Consider the following 10,295-nt stretch of genomic DNA (forward strand, 5'->3'; position numbering starts at 1 on the left):
ACTCTTCTATTTGCTCTAATAGTTTTGGAGCTGTTTCTATTGGATCTTCAATAATGAATACCAAGTCATCTGCAAATGCTTGCAATTTATATTCTTCTTTTTTAACTTTCATTCCTTTTATATCTTTATCTTGCCTTATCTTTCTGTTCAAAATATCTAATGTCAATATAAATAATAATGGAGATAACTGACACCCTTGTCTAGTCCCTTTTCTAATCGGCACTTTTTCTGTCATATCTCCATTTATTATTATTTTAGCCTGTTGTTCCTTATAGATGGTTTTAACCATATTTATCCCTCCCCAAAATCCATCATTTGGAATTGCATTATCATAAATTGCCAATTTATATTATCAAAAGCTTTCTGTGCATCCAAAAATAACAATGCCATTTGTTTCCCAGGATGTGTTTCATAATATTCTGGTGCATTCAATATAATTCACATATTATCACTAATTTGTCTTTTAGATAAAAAAAACCATTTTGATCTGAGTGTATAAATTCATTTAACAGTCTTTTAAATCTTTCCACCATTATCGATGCACAGATTTTATAATCTACGTTTAATAAAGAGATTGGTCTATAGTTCTTTATTTGTTGCAAGTCTGTTTCTTCTTTTGGGATAAGAGTTATATAAGCCTCTGACCAGGAATCCGGTATTTTTGCTTTCAGTAACAGCTCATTAAATACTTCTAACATTACGTTGCTTAATACTTCTTGTAGCATTTTATAGTATTCCTCTGGTAGTCCATCTGGACCTGGTGTTTTCCCTTTTTTTGTCTTTTTATTGCTTCTATTACTTCCATCATTGTTATTCTCTCTTCTAGTACCTTTTTAAACTTTTCTGGAATCTTAGGTATTTCTGCATTTTCTAAATACTGTTTTATCTTTTCCTTTGCCATTGTGTTTTGCTGGTATAATTTCTTATAGTATTTTTCTACTATTTTTTTCTTTTTCCTCCTTTTGGTAACAATCCCTTCTTGGTCTAATAATTGATTTATGATTTTTTTTTCCTTTCTCCTTTTTCATCTTGTATGCCAACCATCGTCCTGGTTTACTTGCATTTTCAGAAAAGTTTTGTCTTGTAGCTTTTACTTTATTTGCCACTTCTTCATTTTCCATTAAATTCAGTTTGTGTTTTTCTAGGGCCATCAAATTTTTAATTTTAGTATTTTGGGGGTTTCTTTGTAGTTCTATTTCCAGGCTCCTGTGTTCCTCCTCTATCTTCTTTCGTATTTGTCTGTTTTGTTTGTTTGTTTTTCCTAGATAAGTCATTACTAGTCCTCTAGTATATTCCTTGCTGGTATCCCACATGTTCTGTAAGGATGTGTCCTCCTCCTTATTCTCCTTAAAAAAAAGTTCAATTCTTTTTCCATACATTGCTGAAATTCTTTTTCATTTAATAGGTTTGGATTTAATGTCCATCTCATTTTTTTCTATGACCTTTCCATGTCATTATTATTGGATTGTGGTTTGCCCATATACTTGTTTCTATATCAATATTTTGTGTTTTAGCAATTAGATCTGTTGTTGCCCAAATCATATCTATTCTTGACCACGCCTTATGTATGTCTGAGTAAAACGTATATTGTTTTTCTCTCAAGTGTCTTCTTCTCCATACATCTTGTAGACTTAATTCTTCCATCATTGCAGAGAATGTTTTAGGCAGTATTCTCCTTAACTTCTTGTTCAACTTTGTAGTTTTATGATCCAGCTCATTATTCACTATTGCATTAAAATCTCTAATATGCATATTTCTTCATATTCATATTCTATTACCTTTTTGTGGAGTTTTCCATAAAATTCTTCTTGATTGTCATTTCTTAGCTCCATGCGGTTCTGCTCTCTAGGCAAGGCTGGGGATTGGCTGCAACAAAGGCTGCAGCTGATCCCCAGCCTCATGTAGAGTGCAGAGCCGCATGGCACTCCAGCTGACTTCCTACCACCCAGCTGCCCCCCCAGACCCTGCAAAGTCACAGCCATAGGCTTACATACTGAAGGAGGAGCAGTAACACAACAGGGCTGGCAAGCGCGGATCAAGTCAATGAGGATCAGCAAGCGAGCAATGACATGAGGGCCAAAGCAGGAAAAGAGGTAAGTGGGCCATGCGTGCCGCAGTATATATAGAGCTCTCAGAGGCAAGGCAATTGGCAAGCCAGCGAGTCAGAGAGCGGCAGGCGGGTAGGCAGGCAGGGCAAGCATGGTGCAGACAGGCGGGATGAGTGGGCGGGGCGAACAAGCAAACAAGCGGCAATTGGATGGGCAGGGTGAGAGAGCAAGTGGCAACCAGGCGGGTGGGCGGAGCTAGTGGGGGGGCAGGCCAGGGGAGGGACCATACCAGTATGGGACCTCCAGAGACCCCAGTACACAAATGGATGCCAAATTATCGCTAATGGTCCAGGCCAGACCAGTCAAAACCCACCTCTGATCTTGCAGAAATGAAAAAAAAAACCAGTACCTATCTGAAATACCTGAAAAAAATGTTCAAGATGGTGGATTTCATGATTGAAGCATCTGAGGTTAAAGAAGTCATTGAAGGACTCAAGAAGCTGTTGTTTTGCAAGACAAAGAATTTATAGTTTATAGTTCTTGGAGGTGGGATCTAAAAGAGTCAGAGGCATCTATTATGAAGTTGCTGACATGGACAGATTTGCATATCACAATCAGGCAGATTATTTTGAAGATCTGGAAATTGATATTGATAAAGGCATTGATGTTGAAGACAAGGAAGATCCATTAGTCACTGTAGCATCAAAACAGCATCATAAAGCTTCTGCCAAGAAAAAGTTACAATCCCTTTTCCTGCTTGTGTGTTGTTATATTAGATGGGAAAGGATTTTACAGAAAAAGTTACAATCCCTTTTCCTGCTTGTGCGTTGTTGTATAAAGCCAGAATCCTTGGAAATTGCATTAGGGATCTTTAAAAGAGCAGATATTGACTCAACACTATGATCTCTGTGGAATCAAATTTCTAAATCCTGCAAACTTTGATTCTCTAGTAGAATATAGAGAAGAATCCAAAGAGACAATGTCTCGAACAGAAACTGATAGGAAGAAGATGATGGAAAGAAGTCAAAATTTGCTGCTGGAACAACTTTTGAAAACCACATTATCCTGGTTGAGCATAAAAATAAAGAAAAATCCTATTGGAGATACTATACATTTTTCAAAAATGAGATAGAACTATCAATATGTAGTGGGATGAATATAGTGAAAATGCTTAAAGCCTGCATCAAAGATGATTTTGCATCCAAGGAACATTCAGAAGTAGTACAAAGGAAAATCCAAAGTATTATTAAGATGATTTCTGATACTGTGGAAGACATCTACAAGATAAAAGCATGGGCTGATGTAAGCATTTTAATTGTTTCTATTTCTCTCATAAAGATATTTTCTTTTCTTTTTAGAAAAAAAGTAAGAAATACAAAGATTGCAATTTAATTAGCATTAAGGGATCTAAATATTTTGACAGTTATAAGGAAACTTCATTACGTCATCCATTCCAGTAATTGTCCAAATTGGAGTTTCAAGTCAGATGCCTATTCAGCCATAGATAAACCACCACCATATGCAGATAGATTTTTCTTTCCATACTAATTAATTGACATCCACCTCAATCCTGGTGTTCCCATGTATATCACCTATTGTAATGATCTGAAATGAGTGAAAGATGGGAAATTCATAACTGTTGAGATTTTTTTTTTGCTAAAGCTTTACTTTACTTTACTTTGCTTTTATTTGCGCTTATAGACCGCCCCCTCTCCCAAAAGGGACTCGGGGCGGTGTACAGTCCATACAAAAAATACATCACATGAATAATTAAATAATTAAATAGTTTAATTATTAATAGATAAATATGGAGGAGGTTAAAAAGAACTGTGCAACTAAGTAAAGTATCTAAAATATAGTTTTAAAAACCCCTAAAAAATATCCCATAAATTTAATTTTAAAAACAGTTCCCCTAAAATACCAGTTAAAAAATCTATCTGCCAGGAGGTAGAAGTTATGAATGTGCCAGGCCAGCTAATCGGAACAGGTGAGTCTTCAATTTTTGTCGGAAGGAGCGGAAGTCGGTGGTGGTTCTAATGTCGGGGGGGAGGTCATTCCAGAGGGTTGGGCCCATCACAGAGAAGGCCCTACTCCTTGGTGTTGTGGCAGACTGCGGCAGGAAACCTCAGTCAGCCAGAAATAGGACGTGAGACCACAAGGTAAAAGAGAAAACAGGTTTAATGATGCATCAGAGTTCAGAGCGTTTAACACAGCAAAGTCTGAACTGCCCTGGCTAGGCCAGGACAGAACTTTAATACCCCTTCGGAATTTAGGGGGTTACACAGGCGGGTTCTTTCAAGGAAAAGGAGGTACAGGGGGAGGTACATTTTGGACTCATCATCATTACAACTTTTACAGTAAAATGTTACAAATATTCTCTTTGGCATTTTACAGAAACAGAAGTGAATTGTTGATTACAAAGAAAGAGAAGTCAAAAAATGCTAACCTTGTACAAAGAAAGAGAAGTAAAATTGTTAGCCTGGGCAATATCTTCATAAAGTTGATTACAATGCTAAATGCCACTTCCTCATTCCTTATCTTACAACATCTGTTTTTCTGTGCCCTTCCATGAAGCGTTTCGCAATCTATGTGTCACTAAGATGTGTAATATTTCCTATGCCAGCTACAGAAGTCCTTTTAATATGCAGACTTAATTAATGCTTTTTATCAAGGAGTTTATCAAGGAGTCTGGGGGCTCCTATACCCTTCAAATGAGGGGGTTCTTTACCTGCTGCCTCATTCCCCCCTGTTGAAACTTCACCTGTACGTGATAGCTTACTGGGGAGTTTCATAAGCACTGTTGGGATCATCCCAAGGACGCCAGAGGGGGGGTTCCTCCTTTTCTTGCTGGAGCAAGGTGACATACTCACCTTCCAAGTCACGCAGAGCTAAGGCCTTTACAGAGGCCTTTTTGTCGACCAGAAGTGAGAGACTGTTACTAATGGTTCTCACAAAAATGGGGAGGATGCAAGGTAGAATAACACATCCAGCGGCAATTAGGCCAATCAGGGCCACTATTGCCTGCAGCCCAGGGAGTTTGGGAAACCAGGACCCAAAGGCTGAGGAGAAGTCAAACCCCTTCCAATCCTGCCCCTCAAAGTGGGTGAGTTGCCTCATTTCAGTGGTCAATTGCTTTATAACTGAGCCAGTTTCATCTATTTGGAGACAACAGTTGGTAAGGTTAAATTTTCCACATACCCCACCTTCTTTGGCCAGCAGATAGTCCAGGGCCAGCCGGTTTTGATATACAGCTGTCCTTAGTTTATCTGCTGTTGAGGCCAAAATGTTAAGTGACTTATCAATCCTTTCACCTGCTAGGTCCAATGCTGCCTGGAGCCTAATGATGCGATTCAGCATATATATAGGGGTGCGATACCCCCAGGACCCATCCTCAGCCCAGGTGGCCTTCCCATAGGTGCAAACAATACGTTCCGAATCCCAGAATGTTTGTTCTTCGTATTGGGCCAGTTCTTTGCAAGGGAAGTTGGAAAATGCATGCTCTGAGTCCCTTTTCTTTCTTTGAAGCCCTATGTGTTCATACAGAGGGACCCCTAAGACTTGGCGTTTTTGGATGGGGAGTAGGAAAAAGGAGGGTTTTATCCACCCCAAAATGCATGACCCAGACCAATACGGTGGCAAGACCTCATAGGCAGTGTTGCCACAAATCCAATACATATTTGCAGGGGCAACCCATGGGCCTGGGAACTCAGGATTGGAGCTAATGAAAGGGAGGAAAGTGCTGTTGAACTTTGGAGGGGCTGGCAAATCAGATGGCGATGTCCATTTGGTATAATTGACATCCCATGTACCTAGGCAAATCAGATGGCCCACCGGGAATGATCCATTCCAGACAAAGCAATTCCGCCCTACCAAGTTTGTGGTGAGCGTCCAGACTATGCCTGATGGATCAGTTCTGGTAGTGATATTGCCATCTTGACTCATGTTGTTATATACTTCGGGGCTAGTTTCCAAAGCTTCCCATGGCCACTGTTCTCCCATGTTGGTTCCACCACACACAAAGCAGTTTTTGACTGCGAGGGACTTTGCAACGACCTCGGCCATTTCCACAAACAAATTGACTGCCTTAATACTTAGAGGGAGAGGTTCTTCCAACTCTCGAAGGTTGTCATAAACTGACCATCCAAGAGACTTTATTTCCCCATCATTCTTAGTCTGGAGGCGAATGGTGATATAGGTAACAGGATCCCTCCCTGACCCCTCAATCCCAATACCATAACTAACCTGAGGGGGGTGGTCTCGAGACACCTGGATCGATACCAGATTACTACCAGGGATCCTTTCAAACTTGGCAATGTGCGGACAACCAGAGTGTGTTCCCTGGCCTGTGTATTTGCATACACAATCCCAACCTGTACATACCATTCGGTTTTCACAAGGGCTGAAGTCATCAGGATTGCCCTTGTGAGGGTCCAAATTCCTTGGACATAGGTATTTATGTGCAGATTGATATACATTTCTCCAGCTACTGTCCCCACAGGTGATATGGACCGCTTTGTCCATGGCAGCACACACATCAAAGACAACAGTCAGGGGTTGTGTTCCCTGCTTCAGGGTTACTGTAGAGTTTAGGTAATAGAGCCATGAGTGTTCCTGAGAGGTGAGGCCGAGGCCTGCCCAAACAGAAACATTCATCCGCACAGGGAGTTCTGGATTATAGCACACCAAATCAGTTCCCTGCAAACAGTAACTGTACATGGTGCCATTGGAGGTACACCCGGTGGCCTGTGGTACACAATTTGGAGGGGCCTCAGTGTGGTAGATCAGAGTTTCAATGGTGCGAGCCCCCACCCATGCCTTTTTCATGCAAGGTGTGCAGCTGTCCAAACCTTGGGATTTTGGAAGGTAGCAGATAATACTGGTGGAACCCTGGCATCTTTTGTATACCTGAGGCTTTAGGGGGACCTGAGTACAGTTTCTAACGCCAGCCCATCCCCTACATATTTTTACCTGAGGGTGATCCTTCCCAAAAGTGCAGTCCGGCAGTAAAGCAGTTTCAGGTGAAGTGCTGCACTCTTGGGGCAGGCCCAATTTAAACTGAAAAATGTTTTTACCTTGGCCCGTCATGCATGAGGTGCACTGGGGGAGCTCCTTGGGTATTACTGTTAGATTTGAGTTAGCCCAAGCTCTCTTGACCTCATCAACTGAGGCCCTGTCTGGTGGACCTGCACGTTCCCTCTCGGTAATGTGTATAATGGTGTTTCCCTGGGGGGTCCTAAATTCGTTCGTGGGGGTGGTTTTAACTCGGGTGTGTTTGTTTTTGTCAAGTTCCTTCGCCTCTTGCACGTGGTTATTCATGAAATTGGTCAACCAGGCTGACATGTGTTTCTGAAGGGTCTGGAGGTCCTCTTTAGTGGATTCCTTACTAGTAGGTGTGACTTTGGCTCGTTTGTGTCTGGTATGTCTGATACCAGAAATTGGCACCTGAGTGGGCCTTAGCAAGTGGCACATGATGGATGAGTTGTAAATATCATTGGGGGCCCATTGTGTACCATTGGGGTCTATTCTGCATTGCCAAAAATTAGTCTTTTCATACTCACAAGGGGAGAGCCCTTCCTCCTTATGGCATTCGGGGAACCAAGAATCACTATGAAGGAACTGTTTTCCCCCTGGACCGTACATGAAGCACTTCCCACAGGGTGGAAAGGGGCCCGGTCCCATAGTTTTGTATACGGGGCGTGTCCCATTCCCCCCTGTTGGAGGATCAACCGACTCGGGGAATCCCTCCGGCAGGACCAGAGGATGGTCCTGGGCATGCAAAAGTCGGTACAAATACATAGAGTTAATTACAATAGAGATAAAGAGAAGGATGACTACCACCCAGACGGTGGGCATAAGGCCTCGTCTGATCCAGGCCGTTTGGCGCAGGTGCTGGGTGGCCTCCATCGAGCTATTTGGAGCGACGGGATGAGCGAAGAGTCCACGGGAGACGTCGTAAGTTGCCCGTGTGATGGGTGATCGTGCCCGGTAGATCACCTGCAGGGGGTGGAGAGCGTTGGTCACCTGTCCGTAGAGAGACAGCGTCCCGAGTGTCATCAGGAGAGGTGACAGTCCTCAGGTCGGGGTCACGATGACGACGCAGAGTGAGCTTCAAGGGATTGTGCGGGTCGCTGGCCGCGTGCCACTGGGAAGTTGCTGCCAACTTAACTCGCGACCAATGGATCCACGATTTGATCTCAGCAACCTTAACAGCAAGGGGAGAACATATGACAACAGTATATGGTCCTTTCCACTTGGGGCTCAATGGTTCCTTTTTCCAGTCCTTGACCCAGACCTCCTGGCCAGGGTGGAAGAAATGGACCGGAGTGGCAACAACATGTGGCCGACAGGACAATACATATTTTTGCAATTGGAGGACTATGGCATTCAGGGCTTGCAATTGTTTAATTTTAATGGAGTCAGCTATCTGAGCGGTCGGGTGCAAGTTAGGGGCCAAGAGGTTGGGGACCCGCCCATACAACAGCTCGAAGGGCGAGAGACCAAGACCCTTGCTCGGAGCACAACGAACTGCCAAGAGAGCCATAGGCAGGGCATCTGGCCACTTAAGGTGGGTTTCTTGACAAATTTTAGCGACCTTGTCCTTAATAGTGCGGTTCCGTCGTTCTATGAAACCGCCAGATTCTGGGTGGAATGACGAATGCAGCTTCCAGGTGATCCCTAAGATAGAAGCCACCTTTTGCGTGGCCTTATGAATAAATTCTGGGCCATTGTCAGAAGAAATACGGGACGGGAGGCCATAACGAGGGACTATGAGACACAAAAGAGCGCGTGTCACCTCGAAGGCCTTCTTCGTCCTAGTGGGGACACATTCAGGCCAACCAGTGTAGGTGCATACTAAGACTAACATGGCATTGTATGGACCTGACCTAGGCATGTCTGTAAAGTCAATCATTAAGTAGTCAAAAGGATAGGATCCCCTTGGTTGGTGTCCCTGGGGAAGAGAAGGACCTTGTCGAGGATTATTGGCAGCACAAATTTGACATCTGGCACACACACTAGCTGCCATGCTAGGAAGGTGCTCAATGTAGACTTCTCTGGCCAAAGCATTTCGTAGGGCAGTCTTCCCCAGGTGTAGGTTCCTATGAAGGGAGGTAACTGCTTCCCATGCCAAATGTTGAGGAACAAAAACTCTGTTGTCAGGTAAGACCCACCATCCTTCTTGAAGGTGGGCTCCCATGGCTATGGCCTGTTGGATTTCTTGGTTCGTATATGAAGGTGGATGGGATGGGTCTGGGGTCCACAAGGTAAGGCAGGTAGCTTGTAATTTCATAGGGCAGAGAGTGGCGGCACGGGCCGTGCGGTCAGCTTTATTGTTGCCTCGCTCAGTGTCCGTGGTGCCTCTCTGATGTCCCCTTACATGCATAACAGCCACTTCCTTAGGTGCCCAGACACTGTCCAATAACCTCAGAATCTGTGGGCCATATTTGATATCTTTTCCTCCTGCCGTGATGAGCCCCCTTTCTTTGTAGAGAGCCCCATGGACCTGTACAGTGAGGAAAGCATATTTGGAGTCTGTGTAAATGTTGACCCGGAGGCCTTGTGCCAGTTCCAGAGCCCGCGTGAGAGCATGTAGCTCAGCCAATTGAGCGCTGGTGCCTGGGGGAAGGGGCTCTGCTTCCCATACCTCCTCAAGAGTGACGATTGCATAGGCAGCCTTACGGGTTCCCTCATGGAGAAAACTGGTGCCATCTGTGTACAGAGAAGCATCGGGGCGAAGGAGGGGCTCATCCTTCAAGTCGGGGCGACTGGCATAGGTCTCAGCAATGGTTTGTAGACAATCATGTGTGGTTTGGGCATCCGGTTCAGGTAAAAGAGTAGCCGGGTTGAGGGCGTGAGATTGAATCAATGTGACAGCAGGATTATGAGTGATCAGGCCTTGGTATTTGAGCATCCGTGGATTTGTGAGCCATTGATGGCCTTTTCGGTCCAAGACAGCCTTAAGGGCATGTGGGGTGTATATGTTCAGGTCCTGGCCAAAGGTCAATTTATTGGCCTCGTGGGTAAGGAGGGCCATGCCAGTAACAGCTTTAAGGCAAGCAGGCCATCCCTTCGCTACAGGGTCCAACTGTTTGGACAGATAGGCCACAGGACGGTGCCAGGTACCAAATTTCTGAGTTAACACTCCCACAGCCATGTTCTGTTTAGTGTCCACAAACAAATGAAAAGGCTTGTCCAAATCCGGAAGGCCCAAGCTGGGTGCTTGGGTAAGAGCCTGCTTAAGCTGCAAGA

General features: G+C 44.0%; 1 pseudogene across 1 annotated transcript; it reads left to right on the forward strand.

Annotated features, from left to right (window-relative positions):
- The first annotated feature begins 2,639 nt into the window (after window positions 1-2,639).
- On the forward strand, window positions 2,640-3,508 carry LOC309401584 (TPR and ankyrin repeat-containing protein 1-like; annotated as a pseudogene). Its single transcript has 3 exons — window positions 2,640-2,744; window positions 2,889-3,350; window positions 3,407-3,508. The product of its transcript is annotated as a TPR and ankyrin repeat-containing protein 1-like (transcript).
- Window positions 3,509-10,295: the final 6,787 nt, after the last annotated feature.

The sequence above is a fragment of the Natrix helvetica genome, assembly GCF_964273705.1.
Source record: "Natrix helvetica genome assembly, chromosome: Z".
NCBI lineage: Eukaryota > Metazoa > Chordata > Lepidosauria > Squamata > Natricidae > Natrix > Natrix helvetica.